Below are 10,904 nucleotides of genomic sequence, written 5' to 3'. Positions count from 1 at the left end.
GTCCGACTGACGGACATGGCGGCAAGGTGCATCGACCATGGCGGGCGCTACGGATGAGCAGCGCGCACGAGGTTTGCCCTGGCGGCAGCGGGGGCTCCGGCGTTGGAGGTGGAGCGCCACGGAGCCGTGGCGTGCGGAAGGGGCGTAAGAATTTGTGAGAAGAAAATATTGTTTCAGATGAAAAAAAAACGGATCAAGCCGGATTTAAAAGCACGCGAACGAACCGTTGCGGGAGAAAAACACTATTCTGAAGGGGAAAAAAAAAGACGGATGGCCATACGCGAAGGTTGAGGCAGTAATAAAAAAAAAGGCCCGTGCTCATCCCGCCGACCGCCGCCGCCCGCACCTGGGAGCGCGCCCGGCCAGTGGCCACTGCCGCCGCGCCGCCCTCCCCCACGCTAGCTCCTCCGCGCGCCCTCCGTACCGCACCTCCCCGCCGCGCGTCCCTTCCTCCTCCCCAGCCGCGCATCCCTTCCTCCTCGCCCGGAGCTCCGCCGCCCGGTGGTTCCGCACTCGCCGCGCCCGGCGGCCCCGTGCGCCCAGCTACCCCACGCGCTCGCGCGGCAGTGGAGATCCGGCGTCCCGCACCCACACGGCGGCGGCCGTCGGCGTGGGAGCCGGGCGAAGCTACATTTTCGGCTTGGTTTGCGTGAAACAGCTCCGGTCATTTGGTTGGCGGAGCCATAAAACGGAAGCCATCCGAGAATTCCATACCAAACGCCCCCGAAGAAACGAAGCGCCACGCAGCAGGCTGCAGCGCCACAAGCAACGCAACTGTTTTTCAAACGCGAAGAAAAGCTCCCACCACCCAAGAAACATGAGGGGGGAAGATGAACAGGACAGGACCTCGTCGCTAAAACCCTAGCGTAGCGGCGCGGGCGCGGATGCACCTCGCTCTCCTCGTCTCCCGCATTCGCCTGTCGCCGGCCGCCATGCCCAGCACCCGCTCCGCCTCCGCCTCCAGGCTGGGACCTCCAGGCTGCTGGTCCGCGCCGACCTCAACCCAGGTGAAGCGAAATCATTTTTGTCTCCGCGGATGTTTCTCCCCCTTCTTAATGGTCCTTTGCTAAGTTCTGCCATGTCTTCTTGCTCTGTTTACTTCACCGTTTGGTCCCGAGGAACAATTTTATTGAAATGGTACTTGCCAAGTAGGAGTAGTATTTTATCTTTATTACCCCTCCCACAAAAAAGAAAAAAAAATATTTCTCATGATATATGCCTAAATGTTATATTGATACCGATGAGTGTCTGGAGACTGGAGTTGCGTGATTCCTTTCACAAGATGGGTGAAATCAGTGTGCTACCTGGATTTCTTCTTCTCGTGAGTTTAGGCTGCTTGTCTAAGTGATACAAGGGCAAAAAAATTCGATTCCTTTTCTGTAAGTTTATTTTCACGTATAGTCTTTTCTTTAATTGTCAATTGGAAATTAGATTTTGCTTTTGGTGAAGTAATATGCATATCAATGTTGGCATGTTGCGAACGTGTCAAGTGGTGAATGCCTTGCTCATGTTGCCCCCATTAGCTTAATGTTGATTATCTGCTGTATGCAAGGTCAAGATTCATGGATTTAGTTTGATGAGGAAAAAATATTCCTTCTTTACCATTTCTTTTGTTTATGCGGATTGAACAAGACGAGTAGGATTAATACTCCTAAGTTAACTTTTAGAGTTTTGTTCCAACTTCAAGTGTTAACCTAATCTTCCTACTCATCAAGAAAAATCTATCTCTGAATATCTGTAGATGAGTACATATGCCTGACTTTTTTCCCCAACAATTTTGGTATAGTTTTTCTTCTGTCAATAAAGTACAAGCTTCATGCCTTTTTCAGTTGTACGAGAAGTCAAACGTGAATCCAGTGTTTCTTTTGACATTCCAAAGCCCAAAGCAACTGCTGCTTTTAAGAGGAAAAGGGTGAAGCGAGAACTTGAAGTAAATGGGGAGCATCATAAGAAGCAGGTGCCTGCTTACTAAATAGAATGTTTTTGTATGAAAAGAAACGAGTTCCATGTGTTTCTCACGGGCCTGGTGCAAGCGGTAGAGTCTTACCGCCTGTGACCGGAAGGTCCCGGGTTCGAGTCGCGGTCTCCTCGCATTGCACAGGCGAGGGTAAGGCTTGCCACTGACACCCTTCCCCAGCCCCCGCACAGAGCGGGAGCTGGTACGCCCTTTTTTTTACGTTCTGTACCCTTGATTTGCTTATTGAACCCTTGCTCTTTAGTGCAGCAAGTGTACCTTTTGTATTTAGCTACATTTACTCACTCATGTTACCTTAGTACTTGGTTTCATGCTCTCCTCAACAGAAAAATGTCCTATGCATATGCAGTTTGGTGTTGTCCCTGACATCGAGGATTTTCGATACGAAAAGGCCAAAACATTGACATCGTCAAGTAAGGCAACAGCATCTTTGGGTAAGAACCGCTGGTGCTAATCAGATAATCTTTTTGAGTTTCCTGCTAAGACAAATGTTTCATAATCAGTATGCAAGTATCTTTCCTCTGGATAATCTGCTTGCAAGTCTCTATGTGCCATATTACAATCTTCTTTACGTTTTCTGCCATGTCTTGCAAAAAAACTAACACTTCCCTTCTTCAGTCAAGGTGGAGAAAAAGGTCAGAGTTTCTTCAGTTATAAAAGGTACTCATAAATCAGAAGGCTACTAGAAGAGATACATTTTATTGGGTTACTACTTACTAAGATGAAGTCACTGTAGCATGTGGTCAATCTTGCTACAACTACAAGTGGGATCTTACATGGTCAGGATATGTTGTCGCATTTTCAGTTTTCCATACACAACTATCATTTGAGCTCAATATTTTTTAATTATGTTTGGAATTAGATTACATTGTTCTTGATTTCCCCTAATTTTAATGTTAGCCAAAAAGACAGTCTAATTATAGTCACTGATTAAAAACTTATATTAAACTTAGTGCTTCCTTATTCTGAACATCTGTGCATTTTTTTCAACCTAAATTCTTCATCGTTGCACCATGAAAAATAAATGCATTAAGGCCAGGTTTGTTGACTGCTGTATCAAGCATTCATCTCTTTCATTTGATTGGTATCTTTCTTATGTCCATGTACGATATGAAAACTTAAGTAGTCATTTGTGCAGTTGGAGCTCCAGGTAACTGGGAGGCAGTTCTTGGAGGCATTAAAAGCATGAGGTTATCTGGTGAAGCCCCCGTAGATACGAAGGGCTGTGAAAAGGCTGGTTCTCTCCTTCCACCCAAGGTAGTTTTTGCCACAAAATAATCTTTTCACCTTTACAGTTTTATGTAAAAGAGCCTTGTTGGTATGACCTGTCCCAAGTTTATTTCCTACCGGATATTAATGTCAAAGTGGAGCTCTTTGCCCTTCAAAAAGGAAATATAAAGAGAAAAAGTTTGACCTCTTTGGTTGGCCTTACATAGGTAGCTTCGGGGTTATGCAACTCACCTAGTTGGCTAATTTCCTTGTGCTGTACTACAATATGAAAATGATGTTTTTCCTGTCTAGAGTCTAGAAATAATTGTCCTGTCTAGAGTCTAGAGATAAAACAATCTGTACATTAATTTTGTGCCAAATAGATTGCAAAATTTCCACATTTTCACTTATTTGCTGCTTTATAATACTTATGCCTTTTTTTGTCTGGAAATAATTGTGCATATGGGTTCCGTTTGTAAAGAGTTTAGGTCCAGTTGTAATCAATACTTCTCTTCCTATTCCTGGACAGGAAAGAAGATTTGCAGTTCTGATATCAACTATGATGTCAAGCCAGACAAAAGATGAAGTTACGCATGGTATGTCTTTAAAATTTCCTGTATCCAGAATTGGTTATGCCTTCTTGTTGAGAATTCTCAGACCACTGAAGTATCTATTATTACTATGGAAATTTAAGAGTTCTTTTTTGTTCTGTCATATGAAATTCAGGAAAAACTAGCCTTGTCATGAGATTCTCTGATGTGTTTGTACTAAATAGTTGTCCTTTAGAAATGTGCTGATTGCATTTTGGAGTCAATTCTTTTCAGCTGCTGTGGAACGCCTCTCTGAAAACGGTTTACTTGATCCCGATGCTATAGTGAGGACAGATGAGACCACGCTTGCGAATCTTATCAAACCTGTAAGTTGCAAGGTTTTCACCCTATTAGGATGAATACTATGCTTACATCGTTCATAAGTTAATAATTACTGTACTGTATGTACCCAAAAAAGAAATGAACTTAGAAGCATGAAAATGAAAATTCACGTGTCTGCTTTTGTTATCCATCACAGGCTTTGCAAACACACCAGACTTAACACTATTTGAAATGGAACATCACTTTAGGCTCAAGATGATTTGAATCTAGAGATTACAAGAAACTTCTCAGAGAGATGACTCACAGCATACTGTTCATGATTTTAACAGGTCGGATTCTATCAGAGAAAGGCACAGTTCATAAAAGAAGCTTCTAAAATTTGTCTTGAACGTTTTGGAGGGGATATTCCAGATTCTCTGAATGAGCTGCTTGCTCTGAGAGGAGTTGGCCCTAAAATGGCTCATTTGGTAATAATCTACTTATTCTGTCCTTTGTGGTTGAAATATGAACATAAATATCTTCATGGGTATCCTTCTTTAACTAAACAGGTTATGAGCATTGCTTGGAAGAATACTCAAGGAATCTGCGTTGACACTCATGTGCATCGCATTTCTAACCGACTTGGGTGGGTTTTTCGGGAAGGAACAAAACAGGTAGCTTAGGTTTGATTTATGTTGTCTTCTCTTCTTGGAAAAAAAAAAACACAACTACCCATTACAGAGGCTGGGGAATAGTGCTTATGTTGCTATGTGTCGCGCACAGAAAACTACGACACCAGAACAGACAAGAATTTCTCTAGAGAAATGGCTACCCAAGGATGAGTGGGAACCTATAAATCCATTACTGGTATCTCTCTACTGAAGTATTTTTTTTTTGTTTTAGTACTTTAGTAATGCTTTTCTTTGATTATTTGATTGTAAGATAGTGGTTATTGTTCTATGCTATCTGAATCCTGCCTTGATTTCAGAACTGCTAGTCTATTCTATGCTGAAAAAAACTGAAAAAATGTCTTGTAGGTTGGATTTGGACAAACTATCTGTACTCCACTGAGGCCCAAATGCGACAAGTGTGGCATCAATAGCCTTTGCCCTTCGGCTTTTAAGGAATCATCAAGCCCAAATCCAAAGCAAAAGAAAACAAGGTCTCCATAGAACTCTGACTATGACTGTTCTGGCACCGAAGTGAGATAATATTTTGGGTTGTCCGTCGGTGGTAAATATTATGGGGTTTTCTTTTGGTCGATCTATTGTTGGATCACCTTGGTGCCATACCATTGGCATTTGGTAAGTCATGTATCATTTTGTATACCGGTAAATTGTTCAAGACGGTATTATAAAGACATGTTTATCTACCAGTTACTGTAAAAATTACTGGTAGCAAGCAAAATTTTCATGTGTCAATGACTCGTAAAGGTGCCATGGCAAAATCCTCTTGCGTCAACCGAAGGGTAGCAAAGATTTGATGAACTAACCTTGCTTATACAACTTTTGTAAATTTTATGACATTGCAGGTCTAGAAAAAAAGAAGAATGTTTGACAGGGCTTTGCCGTTTTTGAAAACCTGCATGCATATTTCTAAGCCTAGAGCATTTTTGGTTGGTTATACGCAATGCAATGTGTGTGACCCATGTATGCACATTTGTACAATAATGTGTATCGCGGGTTCCTAAAAGACCTAACAAGGATCTACTAATCCTAACAACAAAGCCTCAGCTTTAATGTTGGAGAATGGACATAAACTGGTCCAGTTCACCCTTGTGCTTTTGGCTAATCTCCCACCAAAGTAATCCTTTACAAGCTTCATTCTTGTGATTGTGCTGCTCCAAACGACAAGAACATACTTATCGATCGTACTCTGTCTTGTCGGCCGTGAGAGTGGCTCAGAGAGGAATCGACGCCATCATCGAGGGATTCAACAGTCAATTGGACTTGACATGATCTTGAGTTCCTGGCACGCTCATATGCCAGCCCGTCCTCAATTAAAAAAAAATACTGACAAACCCATAATCCTATAAACATGCTTTTAGGCCCATCAAGCTCATGGGGTTAGATGTCTTCGACAGTTGCAGTGGCGGAGGGAGGCAATGACATGTAGTCCGTACATGGACCTTACGCTCATATAGCACATATGAGCTTAACAAATGAGTCCGCTACACAACCATATGTTTTATGCAGTTTCAACACATAATTTTTTTTGCACCATAGGATTATGATCCAATAGCCTCCACCCTTCTCTACCTCTAGCCTTCACAGATCACAGATCACAATTTTTTTTTTCTATGGAAGGACGAATCACAGATCCGCCGCCGCCGTCGCCACTGCCATGGCTGGCGCGGGCGTGGGGAAGTGCCGCCACCGCCACCGCCATGGCCGGCGACGCGTGCGCGGCGGGAGGAAGGGATAAGGGCCGCTGCACCGCAGGTGTGCCCACCACCGGGCGCTCGGCCGCAGCAGCGTCGGACAGCGGCCACCGCGGCGCCGCATCAGGAGACAAAGAGGGAGGGGGACGGAGGGAGGGGAAGAGAAGACTCACCCGTGCAGGGGACGGAGGGGGAGGGGGGCCGCCGGTGCGCCGGCGGGGGCGACGGTGGCGGGAGCGGTGGCGTCGCGGGAGGCGTGGCCACGCCTCGTGAGAGACCGAGAGGGAGAGGACGGGAGAGAAAGAGAGATAAAAAATCCATGTGGTTTTTTTTGCTAAAACACATGTGTGTTGTATAGCATTTCTGTAACAAGTACTCATCTTATGATTGTGCTGCTCCACGCTTACCAGTGCAGTATAGACCAGGAAACCTTGATGCACATCTTAGGGCCTGTTTGGTTCAGCTCATCTGAGTCTTGCTTATAAGCTGAGCATGATTATTTGATAAGTCGCGATACGTAAAATCTAAGCTGAACGTTTGGCTGGCTCGATTATTTTGGGATGGATATTTTGCACTAGGAACCCTGACTTTTCTCAAACTATGTAGCACTGTTTACTACTATTCCTGTGAGTCTATAGCCTTACAACTTGACCCAAATAAAAGTTTCAATTTACATCTAGGTCCTTCTTCGTGAGGGAGACGCTACGGCTACGGGCTCCGAGAGGGGGAGGAGCTCCAGGCGAGGAGGAGCTCCGGCGGCCGGCGGAGCTGCGTGCGGGCGGATCCGTCGGCGGAGCTGCGGCTGCGGGCTGATGATAGGGGGAGGAGCTCCAGGCGAGGAGGAGCTCCGGCGGTAGGCGGAGAAGCGAGCGGGTGGATCCATCGGCGGAGCTGCGGGCGGGCGGGCGGATCCGCCGGTGGAGCTACGGCTGCGGGCGGATGAGAGGGGGAGGAGCTCCGGCGGTAGGCGGAGAAGCGAGCGGGCGGATCCGTCGGCGGAGCTACGGCTGCGGGCGGATGAGAGGGGGAGGAGCTCCAGGCGAGGAGGAGCTCCGGCGGCCGGCGGAGCTGCGGATCCGTCGACGGAGCTGCGAGCGGGCGGATCCGTCGGCGGAGCTACGGCTGCGGGCTCCGAGAGGGGGAGGAGCTCCCGGCGAGGAGGAGCTCCGGCGGCCGGCGGATTTGCGGGCGTGCGGAGCTGCGAGCAGGCGGAGACCCGGGCGAGCGCTCGGGAACGTGGCTCGCGTTTTCCAAATCGCGGCCCTTCGGTCGCTTTTCCAATCGCCGTTGCGGGGAGGAAATCGAACGCGAACGCCGCGTTTGCGATGGAGACCGTCGCGAGCCGTTTGGCGGGATTTTCCTGCTTCTGCCGTCGTGAACGCGCGTATGAGCGGAACTAACAGGGCCTTAGTGGCTCCAACAGCAATAACATCTTCTGTAGTGCTGTACCTTAGAGTAAACTCGATGGTGTGCTTAGAAGTGCCATCACTAGTCTTGATTATAATTACTAGCATGTCTCTCACACCGACAGTTATGACAGGCTGCAAAAGCTGGATAACTCCTTCAACGCCATGAGCCTTCTTACAGCAAAGTTTGCTATCATGAAGCAGGAGATTATGCGGGATGTTGGAAGTGCAAGCAGTGATTATTCCACTGAATGATCCCCGTAAAACTTCAATAGCAACAAGAGCCTCAAGGCCATCTTTCACAACTGAACACCTCACCTCAACAGTACTGAGCCTGGTAGCAAGAGATTTACTTTCAACAAGGCATTTCTCAATGCTCCGACAGCCCCTGATCTTTACAAACCCTTTACTAAGTTCTCTGTCCGTCACCTGATCAAGACCCTCCTGTTGAACATCTCTTATCTTCAGATCGATCTCAATGAATACATCATCTAACAACACGAGTCCTCATTTTGGGCCCTCCAAGATCATCGGTTGCTTCTACAGAAAAGTTTACATTACAGTTTAGTGGCACATATAATTCCAGACACATAATACATGCTAAAACTTCACTGTTAGAATGAAGGATACTAAACTAGGCATGGTACCTTAGAGTTGATGACTTGGCAATTATCTCTGTCGCGGCGGAAGACATAAACACACTTGCTATCAAGGGAATCTCTGCCGATGACAGTACCATAGACATGTATTGGGAAATCAACATCCAAGGATACTATCTTCACGGAGAGAATGTTTATTGCGTGAAGCAGCGGACAGAAATCACCCCGTTTGTAGATCGTGTTGGTATGTCTCATTGGACCAAGGGCTGCTGCAACGCAGGAAAACAATATAACAGAATTAAGGTTTACTGCAAATCAGGCTCATGAAAACAAAACAAAGACAAGAGTTAAGGTTCCCCGCAAATCAGACTATGAAGAAGTGCTTGTTTGTTTGCAATTGAATCCCTATAGTGTAAGTGGGCATGCTGTGTAGGGTAACTGACAGAGGTTATCATAAGGTATTGCTGATAAGTACGTGATAAGAGACTGAAACTATTGCTGATATGCATGAATGAATTTGTCAGATTTTGATGTGTGCTTGCTTGCAATTGATCCGAGTCCCCACAGTACTAGTGTAATTTCAAATGCAGGGTGTCCTCCTATCTAAGCTCAAGCCACTGAAACAATTTTTTTTTTTGAGGGAACGACTGAAACTACTGCCGAGATGAGATTCTCATGGACGAATTCACTGTCGCGACCAAAGTATGGACGCATTCGCGGTCGCGACCAGAGTACAAAATCACAAGGAACCGAGAGGTGGATGTGCTTACACTCCTCGTCGATGTCGAATTCGCGGAATTCGGCGAAGTAGTGGCCGCCCTGCTTGGGATCATAATCACGGATCCGATCATAGGCCTGTATCCGCTGCTTGCGCAGATCCTCCAGACGTGCCTCCTCCTGCTCAATCCGCACCCGCCTCTCATGATCCGCTACCGCCTCCGCCTCCGCCTCGTCGTAGAAGATGGGTTCCAAGCCATTTTTTTTCTTCGGGTCCGTGAACGGCCGTTTCGTTGAGCTGGAGCCATTTTGGTGCCTTGGCAAAACAGCTCATTTTAACCCACAAAATGACTGAAAAGACCAAAATGCCCTTGTTTTTTTTTTCTATCCTGTTTTCTTCCTCCCAGCCTGCGACTCAACTTCTCCAGTCGTCGTCGTTCCCAGCGACCAAGCGCCCCCGCGGCCTGGTGAATCGATACTCCCTCCCTCGACCAGCCCCCACACCAAAGGGCATCGGAGCGAGAGCACCATATCTCCGTCGCTAGAGCTCGTACATTGGTCTTGCCTCTGTGGAGTCTGCCGGCAGCGTCCGAACCACCGTGAGATACTCCCTTCCCCAATCAGCTCCCGCACCAAAGGCACCTGCGCCCGTGAGATACCCTGCCTCGCCACCGTCGCCTGCCTCTCCCTGCGCGTCCTCTTCGCCGGTGGCCAAGCGCCTCTCCTTGGGCGGCCGAGCGCCTCGACGGGGGCAATCCAGGCTTTCCTCCTCCTTGGGTTTCACGTAGGCAAGGTGAAGCCAGGCCTTGTTTAGATCACCTCCAAATTCCAAGTTTTTTCACTCTCTCTCCATCACATCAATTTTTAGCCACTTGCATGGAGCATTAAATGTAGGTAAAAAAAATAACTAATTGCACAGTTTAGTTGGAAATCACGAGATGAATCTTTTGAACCTAGTTGGTCCACGATTGGACAATATTTACCAAATAAGACGAAAGCGCTACTATTCATCGGGTTGCAATTTTTTGCAATCTAAACATGCCCCCATTATTTTTGGCTCCACCCCTCATCCATCCTTTGTCAGCACGTTTTCAGGGGTTTTACCAAAGGAGTTAGGATGGAAACGAACGGAAGCAGGGCGAAAAAACTCCTCTCCCATTTTTGTTTCTATATTTTTAGCGGAAACGAAATCGGGTTCGGAAAAAAACAGAATTAAAAATGGATAGGGATATACGGAAATACAAAAACAGACAAATACGGATGGAGAGCCAGAAAAATAAGTTAGAATAACATGATCAAATATCCTTGAGTATACGTAAACAAAGTCACAAAAGAATATACATGTACGAAGTTATCGGTCCAATATTCACTAGCATGCCATGTGTTAATATGTTAACATGCATAACTGGTGATTACTAGGTTTATGAATATATCAATTTCTAGATATATCTCACCTTGATTAAAAACGGGATGAAAAATAGAATAAATATGGGTCAATTTCGGATGAAAACAGGATTCCGAGAAAACGGGCGGAAAAACCCCAGAGCTCGCCGCGCTGCTCCCTCGGCGAACGCCGCTGCCGAGTCTCCATCCTCGACGCCGCTGGGAGCCCACGAGGTGGTGAACCGCCGCGGCCCCATCCCAATTCGGCGTCAACCGCGACCTGCGCGACGTCGCCGCCATCGCGACGCCAGGGGAGAGAAGCCACGCAACCTGGAGCACCTCGACCAACGCCACCACCGAGCGCTGCGACCCGGCACTCGTGTC

At 46.9% G+C, this 10,904-nt stretch overlaps 1 pseudogene; it reads left to right on the top strand.

Annotated features, from left to right (window-relative positions):
* Nucleotides 1-301: 301 nt before the first annotated feature.
* LOC136504995 (endonuclease III homolog 1, chloroplastic-like) lies at nt 302-5,450 on the top strand (annotated as a pseudogene).
* Nucleotides 5,451-10,904: the final 5,454 nt, after the last annotated feature.

The sequence above is a fragment of the Miscanthus floridulus genome, chromosome 14, assembly GCF_019320115.1.
Source record: "Miscanthus floridulus cultivar M001 chromosome 14, ASM1932011v1, whole genome shotgun sequence".
Lineage (NCBI taxonomy): Eukaryota > Viridiplantae > Streptophyta > Magnoliopsida > Poales > Poaceae > Miscanthus > Miscanthus floridulus.
The sequence above is the reverse complement of the archived record's forward strand: the minus strand, read 5'-3'. Positions and strand labels throughout refer to the sequence as shown.